Genomic DNA, 25,492 nt, shown 5'->3' on the forward strand with positions numbered 1-25,492 from the left:
CCATCCTAAATGTATTGTATTCAAATTCAAGGGACAACAAAACCTCTTTCCCATAGACCAGCTCATAGGTTGTAAATCTAGTGGTGGTCTTCCATGTCATATTATAGGCCCAGGTGGCCTCAACTAGTCTTTCTTCCCAATCCTTTTTGTTGTTGTTCACTACCTTGGTTAGGATGTTCTCCAGTGCTCTGTTGCTCACCTCCACTTGCCCATTAGCTTGTGGACGATAAAGAGTGGAGGTCCTATGCTTGATTTTGTGATGCTTGAATAGTTCTTCAATCATGCTAGAGGTAAACTAGTTGCCTTGGTTCATGACTAGCTCTCTAGGGTACCCAAATTTGTAGAATATATTCTCCCTTAGAAACTCAACCACCTTCTCTTCTGTTGTTGCCTTAATTCCTTGGTTTCATCCCACTTAGTTAAGTAATCATTGAACACAATAATGTGTTTTTTTGTATTTGAAGGAGGATTGATAGGCCTAATGAAGTCCATGCCCCACTTGTCAAATGGCTTGAAAGTCACTTGAGGTTGTAGGGGCATTTCATCTCTTGGAGTAGGCTTTCCCATCCTCTGGTAGTGATCATAATGACTAATGTACTTTTTCACATCTTGATGAAGAGTAGGCCAATAATAGCTTTCTTGTAGCACTTTGAATGTTGTCCAGTTTGTTGCAAAGTGACCTCCACAAGGCCCATCATGACAAGTCAGAAGGATGTTAAAAACTTTCTCTTCCCTAACACACCTTCTCAAGATTTGATCTGGGCCAAGTTTGAACAGATTTCCCCCAATCCAGGTGAAGGGGGCACTTTTCCTGATTATCTTTCTCTTTTCTCTAGAGGGCAGGTTTGTTGGGAACTGTGTTGATACCAAATAGTTTGCTATATTAGCAAACCATGGAGAGAGCACTGAAATAGAAAAGAAATGCTCGTCTGGTAACTGATCATCCATCATTCCTTCTTCACCTATAGGCATATTCATCCTAGATAGAAAGTCAGCAACAACATTCTCCCCCTTAAGGTGGGGCCCCATCAAGGTTCAAGGTTCAAGGAGGGGCCTTACTAGGCTTACAACAATAGTTCGATCAAACTGCTGTAATAAAAGTAACCATCTTATGATTCTAGCATTTACATCTGGTTTGTTCATTAAATATTTAATTACATCATGATTAGTATGCACAAATGGCTGGTAGCCTGTAATGTAATTCCTAAACTTGTTCAATGAATGCACAACAACCAGGAGTTCTTTTTCGGTCACAGTATAATTTAACTCAGCCTTTGACAGGTTTTTACTGGTAAAATAGATGGCGTAGGGAAATTTCTCCTCTACCTGACCTAAGGCTACTCCTATGGCTTTGTGTGAGGCATCAACATGAATATGAAAAGGGAGGGCCTAGTTTGGGCCTCTGAGAATTGGTGTGGTGGTTAACTTCCCCTTTAGAATGTCTAAGGCCTCTTGACAGCTCTTTGACCATATAAATTTAGAATCTTTGGCCAACAACCCAAACAAAGGAGAGGCCAACTTGCTGAAGTCCTTTATGAACCTTTTGTAGTATCTAGCTAACCCTAAGAAACTCCTGACATCTCTCTACTTTTATGGAGGTGGGACCCTTTGGATGATGGCTATTTTGTTTGGGTCCACCTGCAGTCCTTGCTAAGATATGGAATGAACTAGCACAGTCCCTTCAGCGATTAAGAATTCACATTTTTCTACACTGAGAGACAAGTTCATTTCAATGCATTTGTGTAATAATTTTCCTAGGTTAGTTAGGGATTCTTGAAAATCACAGCCATAAGGTGTAAAATCATCCATATAGATCTCTACAACATCATGTACTAATTCAACAAAAATACTCAAGACTACTCTCTGGAAAGTGGCAGGAGCATTGCATAAGCTAAAAGGAAGGACCCTATAGGCAAAAGTAACCCAAGGACAGGTGAATGCGGTTTTATCCTGGTCTTCTGGGAAGATTTGGATTTGGTTGTACCCACTGAATCCATCTAGGAAAGAAAAGAACTTCTTCCCTACCAGGGCATCTAGCACTTGTTTAATGAAGGGTAGGGGAAAATGATCCTTCTTTGTGGCTTTGATCAACTCCCTATAATCAACACAAATCCTCCACTTACCATTCTTATTGTGAACTAACACTAAAGGAGAGACCCACTCACTATCAAAGATAGGGTAAATTAACCTTGCAGCTAACAGTTCTTGCAGTTCTTCTTTGACTATGCCTTTAAGGGCTAGATTCATTCTCCTTTGTGATTGCTTGACTGGCTTGCAACCTTCCTTTATGTATATGTGGTGACTACACACTGAGGGGTGTGCTCCCTTCATTTCCTTGTAGCTCTGAGCGAAGGCTTCTCGGTTTTCTTTGAACATATTGCATAGCTTTTCCTCTTCAAGTGTAGACAAAGATGAGTTGATTTTCAAAGTTTTCTCTGGGCCAAATTCTATGGTTCTGACTCAGAGTGGGTTGGAATTGGCCAAGCATAAGTCAATTTGATGATTATTCAGTGTTTCCTTTACTTCTTCTTCTAATGGTAATGAACTAGGAGTTTGACTTTGGAGAAGGTGTTCAATTAATTCATCCTCCTCCTATGATTGCATCCAAAGCATAAACTTGGGCAGAATAAATCTCATCTTCTTCCTCCTCCTCCAACCATAGCGGTAATCATGTTCTAGGGAGGGTTGAGTAGGAGGGTATAAGACTAACTGTTTAGACATATGCCCATTCTTGATGGTCATATTCCCAACTTTGCAACTAATGTAGGCATCAGTGGTGGCCAACTATGGCCTCCCAAGGATGAGAGGGTAACTAGTAAGCTTAGCCTTAGGCTGAAGAACTAGGAAATTTGCAAGGTACTCCCAGAAGTCAATGGAAACCATCACATCCTCCACAATTCCCTCAGGGGTGACTGTCGAACACTCTGCAAGTTGCAGAACTATTGTGGTCTTCCTTAATGACCCTTGGAGGTTAAACCTAGGCATGCTGTCCTTGGTCATCACATTAATGACAACCCCAAGATCAATAAGAGTGTGTGGGACAATGTTGCCATTGATGTGCACATCTACTATAGGGCTTATAGGGTCTAAGTATTTTGGACATATTACCTACCCCAACATTAACTCAAATAACTACCTAATGATATTAATGGTAGGGGAATCCATTTTTCTTCTTCTTGGATGCTTGAAGCACTTCTCCTTAATCAACTTATTGTAGATAGGAACATCTTTGATTGCCTAGAGAAGGGGATATTTACACATAGATTCTTCAATTCTCCTATAAGTTCAGTTTCTTCTGGGGTAGGCTAGAGTGGTTGGGCTAATCTTTCACGAAAGGGTGGATTTGGTTTAAGGTTGCTTTCCTCTCTTTCTTCCTCAACCTCCCTATGTGGAGAGGGAGGTTGGTTATCTAGGTGAATTCTCCCAGATCTTATGTTGATCTCCTGGATTTCTACAACATAAGCTAGGTATGATGTCTCTCCACTGTATCCTTGTTGAGGCTACCTATTTTTTGGGTTTGGATTTGGCTAGGAAGGCATTTGGGGTTACTTAGGTGGATCAAAGTGCAGGAGTTATGGTTGGGTAGGTGGTGGAATAGGGCTGGAACATTTTTGAATTGGGGCCTCCACCCTTGGGGTGGGGTATTGCACTGATGTTGTGGCTGAATGTAAGGTTGAAATGACTGGGTGGCTGGCCGGGAATGATATTGAGGTGCATAGGACCAAGGAACGGTTGTAGGCCAAGAAGGATGAGTGGGGGGTCCCCAAGAAGGTATAGTTGGGGTTTGGTTGGGTCTGTAATACGCATGGTATGATCCTTGCATATCCTGCTGGTATGGTCTAGGCACAGGAGGTCTCCTTGGTTGATGTAGAAAAGCTACTTAGTGACCCCTTCAGCTTCTTGATATATAGATTTGGGTCCAGGTAAAGAAGGGAACTTGTCTGTGGAGTGGTTTTCTTCACAAACTGAGCAAATCTCAATACAGTTCAATGGGAATTCATTCCTAGGATGCCTCCTGGTGCATCTAGGACAAAATATGGCCAAGGCTCTCTCTGCTTCCTTTTGCTTCCTTTTGATATTCATCATATGTAATTGTAAGGCAAGGGTTTGTAGCATCTCACTTTTGAAGTCCTCCACCATATTTCCAATTTCATCCTTAATGGATTAGTTGGAAGATGATGTACTGCCCATAGGTTGACTACTGCTACCCTTTTTCCTGGTTTCCCTAGAATGGTTTCTAAAGACAATATTGATATCCTCATAGGGTAGTTGGTAGATATCTCCTCCTACTAAAAAATGCAAGGGATCTAGGATATCCTCCCTTACTCCTCTAAGCAAGACCAGCTTCAATGACTCAAGGTCAAGTGTGCACCTAGCCCTTTTGTAACTAAGCTAGAATCTTTCTTCATAGTCTTCTAAGGATTCATCCTAGCCTATGGTCATCATAAAAATATCTTCTTTAGTGTCCTTTGACCTATATTAGTCCCTATATTTGTTGTTAAATGCCTGCTTCATCTGAACCCATGTTATTATGCTATCACCAAGTAAACCCATGAACAAGTGTAATGCTGCATCCTTGAGGGTAGATGGAAATAGTTTTAACTTTTGTTCATCCTTTGTATAGTCATAGGTTTGGCATATAACAACAAACTCAAATAAGAAAGTGTCAGGGTCCTCTGTGGTCGAACCTGTTGGGTTGTGTTCTATTCTTTTCACGACTAGCCCACATAGTTAACGGGGTGGTTAGAAGGTCGTTGCATTGATTGCATAGCGGGGGGGATCATAGGGCATTTTGTGCATGATTTTGCACATGGTTTTGGATGCGATGGTTTTCGGTCCATGGTATTGGATGCTTCAGCATGTATAAAGATGTATTATAACATTGAAAGGATCATAATGAAAAATCAACCTGGTAGTCCCGGTTTTGGGATCTAGGGAAAAATATCTATGTATATGTTTTTTATGTGTTATTCTCTCGCATTGTTTATTTTCTATGTTTTAAAATTCGTATGCAAGTAATTTTTGTATAGGGTTAAAACATACATTTGGTATCAAAGTTGTTTTGGATTCAAGGGGACACCTTTGTTGCTAAGGGGTTTTGCTCAGGCCTATGGTAGAACCTGTTTAGTGGGAGATCTGCGGGATCAATTCTGGTGGTGAAAGAAGATGGCGAGTAGTGGAAAGATAGAGATCGAGAAATTTAATGGTCAGAGTTTTGAGTTATGGAAACTCAATATGGAGGATCTATTGGTGGATAAAGATTAGTGGGTTGCAGTAGATCCAAGTACTAAACCAACGGGAGTGTCTGATGAAGAATGGAAGAAGTTGGATCGAACATTTAAGAGCCAATATGATTGTGTGTCTCAGATTCAGTATTGTTGAATGTATCAAGGGAAGCTATGGCGAAGGCTTTGTGGTACAAGTTAGGGACTTTGTACCAATCTAAGTCTCTGGTGAATAAACTGTTGCTACAGAAAAAGTTGTATAACCCGAGGATGAAAGAGGGAGACTCGGTGATAAAACATCTGAATGCATTTAACACTATGCTAAGTTAGTTATTATCTATTGATATTAAACTTTCAGATGAAGATAAGTGCATCAGTTTGTTGTGTTCTCTACCAGATTCATGGATAGTCTAGTTATTGCAATAGGTAGCAATGCAACTGCCTTGCAATTTGATTAAATAGTCTCATCCTTTCTAACGGAGGAGATGAGATGGAAAAATATGGAGAGCCAGAATGGTGATGCCTTGTCTGTACGAGGACAATCCTAGAACAGAAAAAAATAATTCATTGAGTGGGAGATATAAATCTAAAGGGAGATCTAAATCTCGAGGAAAACATGTAAAGGTGGTGTTTTGGAAATGTGGAAAGGAAGGGCACTACAAAAGGGATTGTAAATCTAAAGTTCTTGACAAAGGAAAGGGATCTAATGATGCTCCTTGTGCAGAGGCGAAAACCACCTTAGATGAAGGTGGGGATGTGTACTTGGCTTCTTCAAGTACACATGTAGATCATGAGGCATGGTTTATTGAATCAGGTGCATCCCTTCACTTCACTCCACATAGAGAGTGGTTCAGTGAGTATGAGAAATACGATGGTGGTGATGTCTTCTTAAGGGATGATAGGAAGGCCAGAATCATTGGTCACGGAAAAGTAAAGTTGAAGTTTCAAGGTGGAAGGGTTAGAACACTTCCGAGTGTTCTTCATATTCCTGCATTGGCCAAAAATCTGATTTACGTAAGCAAGCTGGATGATGCAGGTGTAAAAACAGTGTTCAAGAAGGATACCTACAAAATGGTTCAGGGAGAACTGGTATTGATGCAGGGAATTCGGATTGGAACTCTATACAAGCTGCAAGGTAGCACTGTTATTGATGGGTGCAACAGTTTTATGGTTCCTGAAAATGGATCAGAAAATCTAGTGGTCTCTAGAGAGAAGACCATGTTGTGGCATCAAAGGCTTGGACATATTGGAGAAAAGGGCCTTCAAATACTTCATGGTAAAGATATGGTTGAAGGAATGAGTAATAGATTTCTGGATTTTTATTTTTGTGAAAATTGTGTATATGGGAAGTAGAATTGGGTGAGTTTCCCCTCTGGTGGTAAGAGGGCGAAACAGATATTAGAACTTGTGCATAGTGATGTGTTTCGCCCTATGAAGGTTCCATCACTAGGTAAGTCTATGTACTATGTATCATTTATAGATGACTTCTGAAGGAATACATGGATATATTTCCTTAAGAAGAAATCTGAAGTCTTTGATAGGTTTAAAGAATTTAAGGCTCTGGTGGAAAACTAGATAGAGGATAAGATAAAGGTTTTGAGGACAGATAACAGTGGAGAGTTTTGCAATAAGGAATTTGAAGAATTCTGTAAGAAGTGTGGTATAGCACGGCAAAAGACTACTCCATACACACCTCAACAAAATAGAGTTGCAAAAAGAATGAACAAGATGTTGATGGAAAGGGCAAGAAGCATGCTCAATGGTGCCAGGTTAGGACAAGAATTCAGGGCAGAGGTGGTGGAGACTGCATGTTACCTGGTCAATAGATCACCTTCATCAGCGTTGGAGGATAAGACTCCACAAGAGGTATGGACTTGTAAGAAATACTCTCTTTCACATTTGAGGGTATTTGGATGTGATGCATATGTACATGTTCCAAAGGAGAAAAGAATAAAGTTGAATAGTAAATCTAAAAAGTGAATCTTTGTTGGGTATAAGGATGGTTTAAAGGGTTATAAGCTTTGGAACCCAGTAACAAGGAAGGTTGTGTACAACCAAGATGTGGTGTTCAGAGAGGTGAAAGATGTTATTAAACATGAATTCCAACCAAAGGAATCTGAGAAGATAGAGTTTGAGCTTAAGGAGGAAGAATCAGAGTCTACAACAGAGCAGGAATTAGAAGATGAAGAGCCACAAAATACAAGTGTGAGAAGATCAATTTGAGAAAGAAGACAACCAAAAAGGTATAGTCCATCTACTTTCTGTTCAAATTTTTCTTTATCTATTACTGATGATGATCCCATAACTAAGAAGGAAGCAGTAGATTTAGACGATGGAAAACTCTGGAAAGAGGCTATGGTTGATGAAATGACATCTTTGCACAAAAATGAGGCTTGGGATTTGGTGGAGTTGCCGGCTGGAAGGAAATCCATTGGCAACAAATGGTTGTTCAAGAAGAAGAGAAATGCAGAAGGAAAGGTGGAGAAATACAAAGCTCAATTGGTAGCGAAAGGTTATTCACAGGTGCCAGGAATTGATTTTGGTGATATTTTTTCTCCTGTTGCCAAGGTAGCTTCTATTGGATTACTTTTATATGTTGTTGCTACTTATGATTTTGAGGTAGAACAAATGGATGTGAAGATAGCATTTCTTCACGGGGATCTGGAAGAGGAGATCTACATGAAGCAACCTGAAGGCTTTGTGGTGAAGGGTAAGAAAGAACTGGTATGCAAGTTAAAGAAGTCTATGTATGGGTTAAAACAGTCAGCAAGGATGTGGTATCATAAATTTGATACATTTATACGAGGACTTGGCTTCATCAGAAGCAAAGAAGATCACTATGTGTATTTTAAATTAATTAGTGACCGTGTTATTTATCTAGTCTTGTATGTGGATGATATGTTGCTAGTTGGAAATCACAAAGAAATTATCTAGGATTTGAAGACCCAATTTTCCTCCAAATTCGACATGAAAGATCTTGGTGCTGCAAACTATATTTTGGGCATGGAAATTCAAAGAGATCAGGTAAAGAGGAAGCTTTGGTTAAACCAAAGGAAGTATGTCTAGACAATATTGTAGAGGTTTAATATGTAGGATAGTAAATCGGTGAAGGTTCCTATTCCTGTAGGTGTAAAGTTATCTGTTGAATAGTGTCCCAAGACATAAGAAGAGGAAGAGGATATATCCTATGTTCCATATGCAAGTGCAACCAGTAGCCTAATGTATGCGATGGTCTGTACTAGACTAGACATTGCACATGCAGTGGGAATATTGAGTAGGTTTATGTCAAAACTAGGGAAGGAGCATTGGACAGTAGTGAAGCGGGTTTTCAGGTATTTGTGTGGAACTAGTGATTATGGTTTGTGCTACCAAGGAAGACTAGGTTTAGATAGATTTTTGAATATCCATGGCTTTGTTGATGTGCAATGGGCTGGTGATTTGGATCAGAGAAGATCTACAAGTGGGTATGTGTTTAACCTATTTGGAGGTGCAATCAGTTGGATGAGTAAGAAACAATCTATAGTGGCCCTATCCACTACAAAGGTAGAATACATTGCAGCCACTCATGCAAGCAAGGAAGCAATTTGGTTGCAGAGGTTGTGTTCAAGTATGGGGTTAGTACAGGGAGCTATAAGGATAGATTGTAACAGTCAAAGTGCAATTTTCTTGGCAAAGAATGCTGCTTACCATTCAAAGACAAAGCACATTGATGTTGAGTATCACTTTGTGAGGGATATGATAGAAGACAAAAAAGGTATTGTTGGTAAAGGTGGACACTTTGAAGAATATTGCAGATGCATTGACAAAATCTGTGAGCTCTGAGAAGTTCTCTTGGTGTAGAGAAACAATGGGCATTGCAGGGTTGGATAAATGACTAGGCTCCCCTATGGCCCCCTGTGCAAAGAAAACAACAAGTGGGAGAATGTTGGGTTGTGTTATATTCTTTCCACGACTAGCCCACGTAGTTAACCGGGGGGTTAGAAAGGGGGGTGGAGCACCCCCTTCGATGCGCCGATTGCATAGCGGGGGCGATCATAGGGGGTTTTACAGGTGCAGATAACCCCACTCTATGGGGTCTAAGGCAGCACCCTGGAAAATTTTGTTTTTTGGACCCTATATTAGGTTGGGCAGACCTACCTATGGTTTGGTGCATGATTTTGCACATGGTTTTGGACGTGATGGTTTTCGGTCCATGGTTTTGGACGCGATGGTTTTTGGTCCATGGTATTGGATGCTTCGGCATGTATAAATATGTATTATACCATTGAAAGGATCATATTGAAAAATCAAGTTGGTAGTCCTAGTTTTGGGATCCAGGGGAAAATCTCTGTGTGTATGTGTTTTATGTGTTATGCTCTCTCATTGTTTATTTTCTGTGTTCTAGAATTCGTATGCAGTTAATTTATGTATGGGGTTAAAACCTACAAAGCCATGGAAATGAGGTAGAGCAGAGGGGCTTATATTCTTAATTTTAGTGTCCCCATTAGTTTTCCTAATGGCGAAGGAACCCTCAATTCTCTCTCTATCTTGTTTTCGTCCATTGGTTCAGTAGGAATGGGTTCTTCCTCTTCTTCTTCTTCCCCTATAGGTTCTTCAAATATGTCAAGTTTCTCACCTAAGGGTTCTTCCAATTCATAGTCACCAAAGAAGAGACAAGGTTGATTGTTGGATGTAGTGGGGGTATTTGGCAAGAATTTTCCTGAATTATCCATATTCCTACGAGGGATGAGAGGAAATGTTTTTGGGTTGGTTTTTGTAATATTTTCTTTAAAGCTGGAAAGTACTCTGTAGAAAGGAAATTGCTGATTAAATGAAAAACTACTAATAGAATGGAAACTAGTTGCAGAATGAAATTGTTGATTGAATGGAAATACTTCTAACAGAAACAAAACTACTTGCAGAATGAAATTGCTTAATTGAATGAAAAACTACTAATGAAAATGAAACTACTTGCTGAAATGAAATTGTTGATTGCAGAATGGAATGGAAAGAAGATAAATGACAAATGAAAGAAAGCAACTAGATTACTTTTGTAGAAATAAACTAATGGAAGAAAATTGAAGACTAGAAGTAGAAGAAAAGAAAGTTAGAGACTAGAAATAGAAGGAGCAGTAATTCACATCCTACTCTGACACCTCCCCGGCAACGGTGCCAAAAAGTGATGAGCCTAGGTATTGTAGCAAGAATTCTACAACTCCTAGGGCTACCAGATTTACTTATCAACCCGGGGTTCATACAAACTTGGAGGTGAAAATTCTATATGCACAAGTAGAAGTGAAGGTACTACCTATTGTCATTGTTCATTTGGCAAGAGACCCCAGGGGTTCCAAGCCAGACTTCTATAGGGTCAGAAGAAGCTTGATTGTGATGGAAGAAGAGAAAATCTATTCTAAGGGAGAGCTACTGTACTACAGTAATGAAGAAAACAACCTGTAATGCTAACTCACACAGACCCTAACTAACCATCTAAACAACCATGTGAAGTAGAATTGCTAAAACAACACTAATCTATTGTCGCCATCTAAGTTGCAGAAGTAAAAGCATCAAAACTAGACTAAGGGGTAAGCAAAAGAAACTAAGCTATGTCTGTGTTTAAGCGGAAGAGCAGTCGAAGATCCAAATTGGTCAAAAGAGGACGTAAGGGAGTGACAATGCATAATAACCATTGGATCAGTGAGGTGAAAGGCAAATGAACGGCTGAGATCGGATCGTAGGAGGGTACATAGATAGATGGGAAAACATAGTTAACTAACAGGATGAACAATGGATATTAGGTCATGGTGGTTGAGTGAATAGATGAATGAACAGGGTTAACAGGAGATGGATCGCTGGGATTATATCATGGAGGCTAAGTCAAGAGATGGACATACAGGATTAATTGGCAGATGGACGGCAGAGATTGGATCGCGGGAAAAAGAAACGTGTGGACATGGTACCAGGTTTTTGGAGGTGGTAAGATGTATTTCATGCACCCTCAAAACCATAAGATATATTATGAGATTTGACACAATTAGCCTTACCAAGTGACACATAACATGAGAAAACCACTTTTCTCACATGCTCTCGGCCAGATAACAGTCGTTCAATTGTCTGCGTGAGATTGTGCGACAGCCGTTGGATCAGGCGAGGCTGATCAATGGTGGAGATCAGCCAAGCTAGTTGGCGATTGGGTGAAGTGACAACTATCAAATCAAGAGACAGATTGATGGTGGAGATTAAAGAGGAAGAAGAAAATGTACGGAAATGACATTGTGGGTTTAGAGGGCGGTAAGTTGTTTATCACGCACCCTCGAAGCTATAAGCAGTTTTCTAAAATTTTATGTGGTTAACCTCCTTAGGCGACACATGGCATGGGGAAACCACTCTTATCTTGTGCCCTAGGGTAGATAAAGATCAGATAGAAATCCACACGATATCATGTGATAACTATTGGATCTGGCGAGGCAAGTAAACTGTGGAGATTTAACCGAGTTAGTTGGAAATCGGGTGCATGATAGCCATCAGATCTGATGGGTCGGATCAATGGTGGGGATTTAAAGTGAGAAAATTCAGTGTTAAAAGTGAATTGGGTGGTGATTGGTCGGGTTTTTGCTGTGTAAGGAAATCTATGGGTAAAAACCGATTACAACATGAATTAACAACTTTCGCTCAGGCGTTTCATGCTAAAGGAGAATGGGTGTATGAGTGAGGTCTTAGACAGAGGGTGAAGGAACAGATGACTAGGAAATGAATGAATGACCATGAAATGAACCATGTAACTGCATCAAACAACAAACTCCATGTAAAACTAAAACTCTGTGTTTTTGGGGTTGCTATAGGGTTTCTTCCTCACGTCATGGTCCTAGAGGGAGGAGGTGAGGCCGAGACACCTGTGGAAAACCTTATGAATCTTCTCTTTGCTAACCTGCTAATTGAATGAAAGCATAAATGATCTACTCTGCACTACTATAATGTGACTGCAACTATTTAAGAAAATGAACAGTTAAACAATAAACCTTTGTAATGGAAATGCAACTACTTAAAAAAAATAACCAGTTAAGCCATGAATCATCTACTCTATATTGTGGTGATGAAAATGCAACTACTTTAAGAAAATAAACAACTAAACCATGAATCTATGCTAGTGCTGTAATGGAAATGAACTACTTAAGCAAATGAATAGGAAACCATGAATTTGTACTACTGTTGTAATGAAAATCCATCTAATTAAGAAAATGAATAGAAAATAGGAATCTATGCTAGTGTAACAATACAATAAAGAGGAGCTTTGGCTACTAGGGTTGGGACCTAACCCAAGAGCTTTAGTCCTTTGAGTTAACTCAAAACTGGCTAAAAAAAAAACACATCTTCATTATAAATAAAAAATTGTTACAAGACTTGCAACTTGAAAACAAAGTAGAGTTCTATAGTAAGAATTCTGAATTCTTGCTAACTCTGGGTAACTCCCCCAAAAATTGAGGTCCTAAGCCTCTATACTTATACATATAAAGTCTCTAATGACTTCCTTCAAAAATTAGGGAGGCACAGCTCCCAATTCAATGATAAAATAGTGCTTTCCCTTTCACTAGCTCGGCTACCTTCTAGTAGGGAGGCTTGGCTCCCAACTCAAGATAAACTCATACTTTCACTTGCTTGGCTGCCTTCTAGTACACATGATCTGGCTTGTTTTCCATTCTCACTTGCTTGGTTGCCTTCTAGTACTCCTGATATTGTTGTTTACACCTTCACTTGCTTGGCTACCTTCTAGAAGGGGAGTTGTTTGTACTTTCAGCTACTCAAATGGAGGGACAATAAATGAGGAGGATTTACCTCCTGTAATTCCTCTCCCTTGTCCCATTCAATTTTTTGCTAAGCTATTTACCATAGTTCCTTGCTTCTATCTTTTATCCTACATTTTCCTTGCTTTTATCCTTTATTCCTACATTACATGCACATTAAACCACAAAGCAAAATATCCAACTCTACTCATCTCATAAACAAAATGTAATCAAAAGTATGCAATAAGTTGTGAGAATAGTTGGTTTGACTAAGCTAGGAGGTGAATTAAGGTCAATTAAGGCCGATATAATTAATCAATGATGAGGGTCATCACACACCACCTCCGACTTCACCACCATCACCTGCAACGCTTTCCATACCACCACCACCTCCACCGCAGTTTGGCATGGAAAATTCATTGAAGCTGTCTTTGTTTAAAGGCTTGGGAAATGAGGACCCGGACTAGTTTTGGTTCATTGTGAAAGCTGTGTGGGAAGATCAAGGCATTACAGATGATCAGATGAAGAATTCAACACTAGTTAGTTCTCTGCAGGATCGCACGCTAACTTGGTACATTAAGTACTCTAATGATAACCCAAATGCTAGAGTGGTAGACATCCAGACCATGCTAAATAAAGAATTTAGTAGGCCTAAATCTAAATCATATTCCATTGTGGGGTTCAAGGAAATTGTGATGAAACCAAGTGAGACACCTTGGGAATTGGATCAAATAGTGAAGTGTAAAATGTGCGAAGCTAATATGAACTTAATAGATGGAAAACACTCTGAGTGGTTCATGGCTTCACTCCTGCCACACCTAAGGATTGCGCTGTCACAACAAAAGATTATGACTTAAGCAGAGGCCTTGGAGATTGCAATGAGATTGCATGAAACACCAATGCAAGATCTGAATCTTGGAGTTTAGAAGATCCATGTGCAGTTGCAAAATCTTTGCCTTGAAATGAAAAGTTTGAAGCAAGATAGGATAGTTTGATCGGAGGTGCGTGAAGAGGTATGGTGGTTGAAATGCAAGGGTTAGGGGCATGACAAAGACCATTGCCCAGTCTTTGGGAACTATATTGCACGAGGAGGACAAATTCCTTTGAGGCCGGAAGCTTAAGTAGGACCAAGCGTGGGTCCTGCGTTGTGGTGCGCTATATGTTAGGTAGTAGGAAAACATAAGATGGATAACTGTCATTTTCTATAGAAGTTTGTACAAACATCGCAACAACTGTTCTGCAACTTCTGTAGGTCGGTAGGGCATGATGAGCACAACTATAGAAGTTATGAATTGATGATGGACATAACACTCGCCTATAGGGTTCAGGTAGAAACGGGGTCCCCTAACCAAAGCATAGGGATGGCGCGAATAGGCTTTCAGGGGCATAGACGAGGCAGAGGTGGAGGAGGACCTAGTGAAGGTCAGGAATAACTAATTTTCTACAATTGTGGAGGACCGGGATAGTACGCCCATGAATGCACTAACCATACATGACTGTCGTGCAAATATTGCACAAAATTTTATCATGAGATAGAAGACTGTCCTATAATGATAGCAAGAATACGCCACAAAGCGGCATTACTACCTCAGCCAACTTAGAAATTGCAGATGATGAGGTCTGAGCCTCGCGAAGAGGATCCGAATGTGAATATAGTGCTTTGAATTGGAGTTGCAACAGGGGATGATAAGGGTAAACAACCTAGAGACAACATATGGGTTCGCAAAGCTCCGATGAAGGAGGCTGAATTTGATTTGGAGCGCGCACACAAAATGTTCATGGAAGTAGAGAAGAGCTTCACTGAGGCCTCCACCTCAGGGAGAACAGATAAGCTCGATCAGGAGATGGACCCTTCTTTGATTACAACCTTTCTAGAGACTTGCATGAAGTTGCTACGTGATAGCAAGGCCATGAAGGGATTACAGGATCTTATAAATAGATGCACCGGAAACACTCTAGGTGAACCACAAGTGGTACAAAAGATTGGTAAACATAAAACAAGGACAGGACAAGAGATGAGACTCACCACACAGATAGGAGAGTATGAAATGGATTAGGTTTTTTTGGATCTAGGGTCAGACATGAACGTCCTACCAAAGCAGACTTGGGAGCAGATGGGAAGAGTCACACCACAATGGTCTCCGATTCAGTTAAGGATGGAAAATTAGCAGAATATCATCCCCATGGGGTGGCTACAAGGGCTGACTATAGATATTGAAGGTGTGAGTGCATTGGCAAACTTTGAGGTAATAGAAAATGTGAATGATAGAAACCCCTACACTGTGCTCCTTGGCATTGATTGGGATACAGATATGAACGGGGTAATCAACCTAAAGAAGCAATAGATGATATTTGAGAAGAAATCACTTCGTGTAATAGTACCCATAGATCCTGTTGAAGGATCGCACTATACTAAACTAGTCCACGATTATGAGAGTGATGACAATTTGGACTATTTATATAAGATAACAGTGCGAGACCAAGATTGGGTGAATCCAACAATGGATGGACGAATTGGGTGGGATCATGAGAGTTCTTGCACCTTGGGCTCTGATGAAGAATTAGAGCACTCACAAAATCGCTTGCATGAAGTAACCACACTGAGATATAGCATGATGACCGATTCATTGCATTGAGTGTCATTAGAAGTAAGGAATCTGCCCACTTATGATGGCTTGAATGATGTAGATGTATTTTTGGATGCATTTGAGAGGGAAGTACTAGAAAAGAAGCACTTCCAAGCTTTGGACTGGGCATTGCATGCTATGCCTACAAGATGGTGGGGTATGAACAAGGGTGGCTTTGATGATTGCTAGCATCAGTGTAGTAGGATGATGAGGACATGCTTTTGGAAGTTGAAGGTAAGAATAATAGAAAAATATGATGGGAAGGATGATCCACACACACACTTGGCCAAATGGAATCAGGCTTATGGAGTGAAGCCCCAACCGGAATGGGTGGACTTGTTCTGTCATACCTTGGATGCCATCCTGCTAAACTGGTACTTGTAAATAGAGCTCCTCCATGGTACAGGTGAATGGGATATTCTGCGTAAAGGATTCATAATGACATTCAGCTTTGAATATGGGTTTGAATGTATTGACGAAGCACTACAAGAGGTGAAAGTAGCAATCTTTAGGATATCGTAGGATCCATTGGATCTGATTCAACCCGATTGGACTACTCAGCTGAGTCATGAGTTGGAATGCTATAACATGACTGCTGAAGAAGAAGATGAGGATTTGTGAAATATTAACATCCATGAAACAGAGGGTAACCATGAGGTTGAGAGACTGCAGATTAAGAATCCTGATATAATCGTGCCACTGAAAACAAAATATGTAAATATTGGTACTGAGGCAGAGCCCAAAATTACAAATATTAGATATTACTAGGATGACACGATGGTGGATAAGGTCACTGAATTTCTCTGTGAATATCGGGTTTACGAATCTAAAAGGGATAATAGGAGACCTGGGTGTTATGAAGATCACGTTGAAGCCTAACGTGAAGTTGGTTAACAAAATACCTTACCATATCAATCTGATGTATAAGGAGAAGGTCCGCTTAGAGCTAAAAAAGATGCTCATGGTAGGCATCATTGAGCCCGTAGAAGAATTTGATTAGGTAAGCCCAATGGTGGTATAGGAAAAGAAGCAAAAGGATGAAATAGGGATATGCATAGATCTCAGGAAGTTGAATGACACTTTCGTACATGATCCTTTCCCAATTCCATTCACTGATGACGTGTTGGATATTGTAGGTGGTCAGGAAGTGTATTCCTTCAGTGATGGGTTCTCTGGGTACCATCAGATCAAAATGACACCAGAGGATAGAAGTAAGACGACCTTCGCAACTGAGTGGGGTTCTTTTCAGTACATTGTAATGCCTTTCGGGTTGAAGAATGCGCCTTTGAAATTTTTGTTCTTAGTCATTGCTACATTCAAGCAATTTATTCATAAGTTTCTGGAGGTGTAATTTGATGACTGGACTATGTTTGGGCTGGTGAAATGCCACATTGCAAGTTTGTGCGTTATGATCGATACCTTTCAAAGGTACCAAATCACACTCAATCTGATGAAGTGCTTATTTTTTGTTCCTTTTGGGACCTTGCTAGGTCATGTGGTTTGTAGACAGGGACTGATGGTAGATCCCATGAAGATCGCGGTGATACTTAACTTGGAAGCACTGAGGAGTGTGAAGCAGCTGCACGCCACCCTAGGACATACTGGATATTACAAAATGTTTATCAAGGGCTATGCCCAGATCACTGTGCCTATGGAAAAGTTATTGAAAAAGGATGTCACATTCTGTTGGAACAAGGACTATAAGAAAAGCTTGGATGTATTGAAAGAAAAGATGGTCACCGTACCAATTTTAGTCTTCTCGGATTGGAAGAAGGAGTTTCATGTACATGTTAACGCGTCATGTATAACGTTGGGAGAAGTACTTACACATGCCAGTGGAGGAGAACTAGACCATCCTGTAGCATTCGCAAGAAGAAATTTATCCAAGGCAGAGAATAACTATTCCATCACTGAGTGTGAAGAGTTAGCCATGGTATACACGCTCCAAAAGTTTAGACACTATTTGCTGGGTGGCCATTTTAAGATGTATATGGATCATTCTCCGTTGAAATACTTGGTCAATAAGCCCGTGTTGGGGGGGAGAATCTACTGGTGGTTGTTATTGTTCCAGGAGTATGATTTCAAAGTTATTGTGAAACCTAGACGTCTGAATGTGGGACCAGGCCATCTGTTGCGCATCGAAATAGGGGAAGAGCCCACTAGTTTGGAGGAGGGATTGCCTGACGTGTAGCTATTTGCTATGCACTTCATAGATGGTCTCCTTGAAGACATCATACACTTCCTAATGACGGGAACTACCTCGAAAGATTACAATGTCCAACAAAAGAAGGAGTTAGTGGTACATGCAGAAAAATTTTCTATCATTGCTGGGCACCTGTACAAAATGGGGTCTGATGAAATATTGCAAAGATATGCATTTGAGTTTGAAAAGAGTAGTATCCTTATAGACGCTCATGGGGGCACTGTGAGAGGTCATTATGTAGGAAGAGTGACCGCATAGAAGATTCTACGTACAGGGTTGTTGTGGCCAACCCTCCATCAGGATTCAAAAGCTTACTGTAAGGCATGTGATGTATGTCAAAGGAGGGCAGGCCATCGCAGAGGGATGAGCTACCTTTGAATCCACAGGTAATGTTACAACCCTTTCAGAAATGGGTGATAGATTTTGTGGGACGCATTTAGCCCCAAGGGAAGAAGACGAGAGCACAATACATTATCACCATGACAGAGTATTTGACTCAATGGGCGGAGGCATAACCTATGAAGGATTACATAGGCGTGACTGCTGCTAAGTCCCCCTTTTGAGAATGCACTGATGTGATTTGGGTGTCCAAAGATTTTGATGAGTGATCGTGGTATAGATTTTCTGAACGAAACGATCAATGCGCTGACGGAGGAATTTTAGGTATATCACCAAAATACCACGCCTTATCACCCGTAGGCTAACGGGATGGTGAAAGAATTCAATAAAGTGTTCGAGAACATGCTAACCAAGGTTTTTAATGCTCAGTGAAGCAATTGGGACCTGTGCGTACTCACAATACTATGGGCCTATCGAACAACATGCAAGAAGTTGACTGGACAGACACCCTTTAGGCTTGTATATGGTGTTGAAGCAGTGATACCCATGGAATACATTGTGCCTAGTCTGCGCATAGCAGCACTCACGGGTATGACGAATTGCAAAGCCCTGGAAGAGAGGCTCACATAGCTGGCTGAGCTTGAGGAAGAAAGATTTCTAGCTGGATTTCACCAACAGGTCCAAAAGCAGCGCGAAAAAGCATGGCATGATTGGCACATTAAGATGCGCACCTTTAAGGTAAATGACCTAGTTTTGTTATATGAGAGTAAGTTTGATAAATTTCTAGGTAAATTCAGAATGGACTAGTTAGGGCCCTATGTCATTAAGGATATTATTGATGACGGAGCGGTTTAGTTTGTTAAATTGAATGGAGATCCCTTCACAGGAAAGGTGAATGGCAGCCTATTGAGGCCATACACCAGTGGTCTGGCCATGTGACTATATGAAGGTAGCATAGTCTTAACACTCCAGACAGCTAAAAGGAGGCGCGAGACTATAAACTACACTACCTAGGTTGGGGAGCTGTGCTATTGGAGGATTGTACAAAGTAAGGAAGTGTCACAGGGTTCACGATAGCGCAAAGGGAGCTGTGTTTCCCAGGGAGAAAAAGTAGGTCAGTCAGAAAGTGACCATTAAAGTCATTTTTCATGATTTGACGATAGAAATGTGGCCAAATGGAGTGGGCGGCCAACATTTAAGATAGAATGTATGGATCAAATCCTTGAAAATATGTTGCCAAATTGGCATTAATGAAGCGAATGTGGGGGGAACAGTCGGATTTGAATTCAAAAGCCCTATAAGTTACAGGTGGCTACCTAGCGAAGAAACTTGGAATTTTGAGAATTGAGTTGTTGATCTCTCAGGTGCAGATGAACCGAGAATTCTTCAAGGCTCTAATAGCGAGTTCAGCATTTGAGCAATTACCAGAGACAACACGATCACTATTGAATAGAATTATGTTGACACCTGCAATAGTTATAGACACCGAAGGAGTGACAACCGAAGAGGGTATGCCGAAAGTGGTTAGGGAGGCAGAAGAAGTTGCTTCAGAGGTTTTTGAAGTATTAGCGGAAGTCCCCAAATCACCATGGATGTAGAGACCAAAGCTGACCCTAACCAAGGAGAGCATGAAGGATAAGAAGGGCAAGCAGCCTACAATACTGGTGCGCTAATCGCCGAGAAGAAATCCACCGAAGGACAACCCCAACGCACAGGAAAAGGGCAAAGCCATCAATCTGGAGCAGAACGAGGAGGAAATCAAATACATCTCGATGGATGACAAGGACTTGGGGATAGATGTGGAGGAAGTGGAAGCCCAGGGTGCTGACCCTATCACTCAGTTGCATGAGTACGTCCCTCCATGCAAGGGCAAGAATAAGGTGCCAAAATATATCGATGAGAGTAAGGTCCCCTTGCAAACCCCTCTGCTACCAGATGAGATTGTCTTCGAAGGACCGCACTTGGGGCGGGTTCCTCTGTGAAAACTCGAAGACTAGGATTTGGTTGACCATGAGAAGTTCCCACACTTGGCGACCGAGCAACTAATGCACCACATTATCGACACAACCACTGGGATGACTGCGTTGGAGCTGCAGAAGTGGCATAGAGGACTAAACAAGGTAGGTCTACTAAACCTGCTATGGGTTCCACACTACAACAACACCCCAATTATAGTCTTAGTCATCAAGTAATTGCTATACTTGCTACATGATGGTTGTCTGTGGCTAGAGGAGCTAATACCCATCACTAACAGATTGATCCGTAGGATCACAGGGTTGCCCTACACACGAGAAAATCCGGCCATGATGTTGGTGGAAAAGGTGGTGAGCAAGCCCTTGCAGAGGCCATGAAGGAGAAGTTTAAGCTGGTGAAGAAGCCTCATGGATATGCCATATCCAATATCAGTGACCCTCCCATAAAGGTGGCCACTCAAATTTTGGCAAGGAAGGTGATGAGGAAATGTCGTGCCGATGAGGTGTCTGCACCTGTCATTGCACTAGCAACCTAGTGCCCTGAAGGAGTCCAATTCAATTCGGCACACTATCTCTGTGGTGAGTTCCTTGTGAACTATCACGAGGCATAGGACCTCGACAAGATGTTCCACTACATGTGCCTCTTGCTATCTATTGTGCTGGTAGCATGGGAGCTACCAAAGGATAGTCAATTCCCCTCGGTTGCACCGAACCTACCAGAAGAAGCGAAGTACGCTTTGCTGTGGGAGACCAAGAATTTGCAATACATCAAGGACAACAAGATCTTCTAGATCTTGATGGAGATAAACATCTGCATGGCTATCAGTTGAAAACTGTGGTTATCGCCTATATTGTTTTCCAACCTACAGGGCTACTCGGAGTTTAAGGTAGATTTTCACCATGTGTCTATCACGGCACGAGAGGACCCTATGCAGACATGGTATGACTTGCGTTACCTGGCAATGGATGATGCCATTGATGCAGTACTTGATCGTTGGCCAGTAGAATGGCACACTATAGTAGACTTGGCAGTGGGAGGGAGCAAGTTCACTGCGCAGCACAAGAAGGAGGAGGCCAAGCTCAGTATGATGCAGTTGGCCGAAAAGAGAAAGAAGGAGGTTGTTGACAAGGCCCAAGTGGAGTGTGATGCCACTCAATAGACAGAGAAGCAAACAGGTGGAACAGAGTGGGGCTCTGATAAAGGCGCGAGGTGACCTTCAACTAAGACGAAGGAAGAGACGGATGAGCAAATAGAGAAGCACAACACGGACCCATAGGGGACGTTCGCCTGCATCAAACTTCTAAGGGAGTAGGAGAAAGGAGGTTCGAGGAAGAAATCCAAGGCCACTAAGACATCGCTGGACCCAATCACCCTCACAGAGGGCGATTTACATGACATCGACGACACGGTGCGGGATGTCACTGCAGAGGCCCTACAACAGTTTGAGCAGTAGCAACAATTAATTTTGGGGGATATCAAGACAAGTCTGTAGCATCTGTAGACCCACATGTCACAGGCTAGCACGATGTCCACCAGCCTTGCTATTGCCAATTCAGAAGCTACCGAGATGCTGCGCACAAAGATATTTACTGCGATAGTGTTGTCTGATGGAGCACTAACCACGAAGAATGAAGTTGACAGGCCCACTGTCAATTCCATCAAGGTAATAGGGTTGAATCTAACAGCACTCCTTGGCGAGGCACTTCACCTATATGGAGTGATTGCAACATTAAGGGCCTGTGAGCACCGTGCCCTACAGGTGATTAGTGAGCAGTGGATTAACAATGCGTAGAGGGAACTACAACAAGACTCTGCCATTGCCATCGAGACTTAGGTAACTGCACAAAACAAACAAATAATTCAAGTTGTAGAGGAGGCATGACGAATGGTCCCATTGTTGACCATTCTTGAGGAAGAACCAATCGAGGTGTGTATCCGAAAGCTCGCTACAAGGGTACGCGTCGCTCGCACAGAGATGGATCGAGTTCAATTGGAGTTGAACCTCCATATTATCTAATTCCAGTTGAAGGCCTACCTTTCAACCCTGTGAGAAGTAAATGAGCAGCTTGCAACCGCTATCACAGAAGCATTAACAATGGTCGATAGTGCAATAGCAGAATGCACACAACTTTTTGAGAAGTTGTTCGAGGTCTTGACGAGATTGCAGGAGGACCCTAATGTACAAAGAGTGGAGACAGAAGTGTGAGAACTGCAGCAGTGCTATGATAAGGTTAAAGGCACACGATGAATCGTCACAGTCACACAAAGACTGGCAAAGCTACCGGAGGACAAGTAGTTTTAAAAACAGGTGGGTGCAGTGTAGCACAAGGAAGCAGTATTGAAGGCACGACTGAAGCCCTGGCTGGATGAGGCTTATGTGGTTACGACCTCTATTGAAGGAAATCTTGTGATTCTGCAGGAAATTTAGTTCAGGAGCAATGACAGAGCAGATGGTTAAAGAAGAAAAGAAAGCAGCCGCACAGTGCACTGCGACGTTGCGGTCATACAGGTTGAGCTAGGAGGTCTTCGTGCTAAGATCTTCGCACCCACCAAGTGACTCGAGGGTGAGTCATGATGTTTGTGTTGAGGGCCTGTTGGGAACGACATCCTCCAAGGACAGTTTTGGGGCTAAAATCCCATGTTTTGGGTCAAGTTTTGTAATAAATTTGTAAAGCCTCTGCATTTTTTGGTTGCAGAGCGCGAAGGTGTCACAAGTCATAAAGGGTTGCCTGGCCTTATTTTGTAAAGTGAAAAGTCCATTGTAAAGATTCACGCATGGTTTGTGGACCAGGGGATTGTATAAAAAGAGTGAAGTAAGTAAGCTCTAAGTAGTTAAGAAGTTTTTAGTGAAGAATGGAGTGAAGGGTCTTGATAGCGAAGTCTAAGTGTTTCAGATCTTAGTGTAGGTAGAGGCTCTGCAGCTAAGTGCATAGAGGGATAGGGTAGAAGTCTACAGCTAAGTGTGTGGATCCCTACAGCTGTGTGCATAGGGTGGAAAGAGTCTGTAGTAATCTAGAGATATCAATAAAGAGAAGCATTCTAAAAATTCTGTGTCCCTATTTCTTGTTAATGCATTTGGTTATATTATGTGTATTTCATTTACAATGCTTATGTGGTGCACGAATGTATGTAATTATACTGGTTAATTGAACGCAAGTAAGAATATCAGACTACGTTGCGCTAACTGTGATTGTTTAGTAAGATAAGTAAAAAACTTAAAGATAACTTGGAAACCTGTTCAATACGTCGTCATAGCAATGCGAAAGTACTTGAACCGCAGGTTAGTGCTGCATGAAGGTCAATTGTACTGCTTCGTGGAGGTACTGAAGGGAAAAATAAAGGGCTAGACTGATAGAGCCCTAGAACTTAACAACCTACGCAAAAGCAAGAACAAAATGAATAAATCGACATCACAACCATCTCCGGGTGTGGAAACTTGGTTCCAAAATCCCCCCATCGTGATTCGGGTGAGACTTTGGTTCGTGCTCGGTGCGCTAATGCCGAAAGGGCCAACAATGTAGGGATTTGTTTGGCTAACTAACATTGAACCTGGGTCAGGCCCCATGCAGCCAACAGTTTGTGTTGGGATTCTCCCATATCACTTGGCTTTTGAGTCAGATTACCAAGGGTGGAGTGAAAGCAAAGTTTTCTTGGTCGATTTTGAACAAAAGGCATTCATTGAGTTGAAGCACCGCCCCTTCTGTACATGAGTACTCACATTGCCAAACCTACAACATCTATTTGAAATTGAGCTAGATGCCTCTGACTATGCTATTGGTGTAGTCCTCACCCAATATGAGCATCCAATGACCTATCATAGTGAGACACTTTCTGATACAATTGAGAAGTACCCCACCTGTGACAAAGAGATGTATTCAATTGTGCAGGCTTGTCGATAATGGAAGAATTACATTATAGGGAAGGAGACAATCATCCACACGGATCACCAACCTCTTCAGTTTATATAGACACAAGGGAATTATAAAACAATCGTCGTCATAAGTGGTCTACATATATCCAACATTTCCACTTGAACATTAAATACAAAATTGGCAGTGACAATAATGTTGCAGACTGCCTCAGTCAGCCCCGCATTGTAGCAATAACCACTATTCTCAACTATTGGGGCCATGAGACCTATGAATGACTGAAACTATACAAAAATGATCCAATGCTAGCCTCCACATACCAGATGCTAGTAAATGGCAAGAAAGTTCCTAATTTCCACCTCCAAGACACATCATTATGCTACCTGGGCCACCTTTGTGTTCCTTCAAGAGAGCATGCCAAGATGATTTGGGAGGCGCACTCTAGTCAGATCACAAGACACTTTGGTCTGGAGAAAATTGTGGTTGTACTATAGAAGTACTTTCATTGGCCAAATCTCTGATTGGATGTTGGAAATATATCACATCTTATTGTTGGTCCAAATATTGTCCTGGTAACTTAGGAAAACCTAAGTCCACATCATTCAGGACTAATAAGTCCTCCCACTCTAGGTGTAACTGCTGGTGATCAACACACCACAGGGGGTAACCCTATAATATAATTGTCATATTTTTAATATGCAAATAGAATAAGACCAGATGTGCATATTTTTGTTCTAGTAAATAGTGGTGGCATTCACAAGAGGAAGGAAAACATTTGAAGATATACAATTATGAAGTCAGATTCCCAGTGAGGAAGACAACAATAACAAGACATGGCAGTAATAAAAAGTGAAAATGAGGAAGGTGGAAATACTAAGAAAAATAAAATGAAGACATCAACTTTAAAATAAAATTTTGCTTTGGTTAGATGAAAACATGTGAAACGGGTGAAGGCATGTTCATTCCACTGTATGCTGAAAAACAGTTAATATTATATATTTAGACTGAAATTCATGCAAGAGTAAAACGTGAGGATTTTAGAGAACAACATACACTGTTAGGAAGGCACAAATGTATCAACATAGTAACATTAAAAATTGTGCTCTAGTTAGATGAAAACATGTGCAACATGTGCATGCATGTTCATTCCACTCTATGCTGAAAAATAGTTAATATTATATATCATGACTGAAATTCATGCAAGAGTAAAACATGAGAATTTTATAGAACAACATATACTATTAGGAACGTAGGAATGTATCAAGGTAGTAACATAACACCCAAAGTTGCAATCACTGTAAGCATGAATTATATTAACAAAAGATAAATCTTCAATCGTAAATAACTCAAGATAATGAATTTTGTAATTGTGTTGATAGTATCGATATCGGAACACAGCACTAAAGGGTTTAAAGTCTAAATGAGCTCAAGCCTCAGATTTAATTAACTATAATTGAAATTCAGAATAACAAAAAAAATAAAATAAACAAAAAAAGAA

The sequence above is a fragment of the Pinus tabuliformis genome, chromosome 9 (genome assembly GCF_031772625.1).
Source record: "Pinus tabuliformis cultivar Carrire ecotype Pingquan chromosome 9, CPIR1, whole genome shotgun sequence".
NCBI classification, from domain to species: Eukaryota; Viridiplantae; Streptophyta; class Pinopsida; order Pinales; family Pinaceae; genus Pinus; species Pinus tabuliformis.